Source organism: Haliaeetus leucocephalus, unplaced genomic scaffold, assembly GCF_000737465.1.
Source record: "Haliaeetus leucocephalus isolate CR32 unplaced genomic scaffold, Haliaeetus_leucocephalus-4.0 Scaffold32, whole genome shotgun sequence".
In the NCBI taxonomy this organism is placed as follows: domain Eukaryota; kingdom Metazoa; phylum Chordata; class Aves; order Accipitriformes; family Accipitridae; genus Haliaeetus; species Haliaeetus leucocephalus.
This window is the reverse complement of record NW_010972468.1, coordinates 46,415-48,740: the sequence shown is the minus strand read 5'-3', so window position 1 is coordinate 48,740 and position 2,326 is coordinate 46,415.

The following is a 2,326-nucleotide window of genomic DNA, read 5'->3' as shown; positions in this document are numbered from 1 at the left end:
GGTTAAAGTCTTTTTCTTGAGGTGACACCTGACGAGCCTGATATCCTGGTGCTCGGACACAAGTACCTGGGTGCTTGTAGTTGCATCTGTGATTTGGTGAAGATGAAATTGTTGTGGATGAAGATGAAATAGATGGGCTTGATCTATATAAGATGCAGGTTAGGAGGCTGGTATCACTTAGGCGTACGGGTCAGGCATAACGCTTCCCTGGTGTTGCATACTGATGATAATACAAAAGATGGTGTCAGTAAGAAGACAGTTTTTGAAGCAGTGATCCTGGAGGAAGGATGTTTTTTCTGGAGAAAGCTGCTTTCATATATAACAAAGTGTTTAAAGATGGTGTCTGCAGATCCTCATAGCTCTTCAGTAAAAGTCTTCTTCGGTTTCCTTCTGTAACAATCTAGAAGAGCACATTAAAGTCTTAAGGTGGCAAAAGAAGAGTTTACACAATTTTTTCCTTCTTGATTAGGAAGAGATTTGAGCTCCAAGGTGAAAAGAGCAGAGGTCTTTCTTGAGTTCCTTCTCATGTGAAAGCATCAAAAATCATCTGCTAGCATCATTGATGTTATCATAACTTCTCCTTTGTCAATTGTTTAATAACTAATTGGTGACTGGATTTTAAAAACTATGTAGATGCTTAAAAAAAACCCGGTTGTAGCTTTCAAAAAATTATTTCACTCTTATTCCTCTCCTGAAAAAAATTGTTATTTTTATGGTTATTTTACAGGGGATGGTGGCTAGTTTACCTTCATTTTGTTTTCAGAAAAGTTGAGACACAGTTAGAGAAACAATTCCTCCAATTGTCTACAGACCACAGCACTACCAATGTTTCTGAGCATAAAAGTAAGCATTTGGAAAGAGATGGGGGTAGCTGTTCAAGGTTGGGGTATTGCTCCATGACTTCCTGGTGGGAGATGTTGGGAAGCAGGTGCTTTCACCATCATTTCTCAGATGTGTCTCAACGTTGGTGAAGTAATTGTTATGGCACTATTTGGGTCCAGTGTTAAATGATATCAGCTTCTTTTGATAGTAATTTGTTGCGTGGTGGTTTGGTGTATTTCAGACCATTTCCTTTAATTTGTTGGAGGCCGTAATCATGTCTGGTTCAGTCAACCTCTTTGGGAGGTAAAGTTTCTCAGTTTCTTAGCTTAGCCAGACCTAAACAGGATATTCTGTCATGTATCAAGGGTCAAAAATTAGACTGTTTTTCTACAGTCAAAATGACCTACATGGATCTGTGTCATTCTCCCATGTTCTTCAAAGCCTGAGCCAGACTTCAACTCACTTGCTTTTACGTCTGGACCATTTCCCCACTGAATTTTACGGGGCTGCAGACCTACTATACCTGCACTGCCTTTGCAACAAGCACTTTCATAGGATTTAGGAGAAGGCTTTCCACAAAATGGGCTAGTTGGGCACATAATATGGATCTGCCAAAGAGATAGTCACATCTCCAGAAGTGTAGATAAACTGATGAGGGAGGAAAGAGTACATGGAGGCAGGAGAGGCTATAAATAGAGAAACCCTAAATGAGCAAGTATATGAAGGGGAGACTTGACCTAAGCGGGACCCCAGAGGACCATGAGAAAGAAAGTGCCTACAAACCGTAGCATGACTTTACGAGGAAGAGGTTTCGGTGTTGAATGCAAGCTGAGGCGTGGGGAGCGCAGGACGATGTTATTCCTAACGAAGGGCTTGGAAACGCCTCCGCAGCGGACCGGCTGCCTGAGGGGAGATGGGGAGGCTCCGATCCGGTTCCAGCGGCAACCAGTTGTCAGCACAGGTCTCTGCCATTCCTTTACCCCAGTCCTTTAAAAAGACTCTGAACCGTGTTGCCTGTTTTGGACAGCGCAAGTCAACACCCTTTGTGCTCGTTTTTAGCCTGGCCTGAGCGCGGAGCGAGTTAAGACATGGAGGGGTTGACGTCAAGGCCTTCGGTCCTCCCTGAGGACCTGGGACCTGCCAAAAGGGGCCGGGGGATGACCGAGAGGGCCCACCCCGTGTGCCTGCTGCTTCCAGGTACCCCGGGATTTTGGGGAAAAGTACCCTCCGCACACGACCACTGTCTCACAGAGGCCTCGCTCCGCTGCCGGGGCCGCCCCGGGGTGCACTGCAAACCTGAGCGGAGGGGCGAGGGGCAATGGTGAGGAGGGGGCAAAGGGAGGACGGCCGGCAGGAGCAAGGGCAGCCTCTACTTTGTTCACTCATGGTTGGAGAGGAGGCGAAGAGTTTCGCTCCGAGAGGAGGAGCGGCCCTAACCGCGATCGCTGGGCGACCGGCCCGGCGGTGGAAGGAGGCCGGGGCTTCGGGGGGCAGGGGCGGGCCC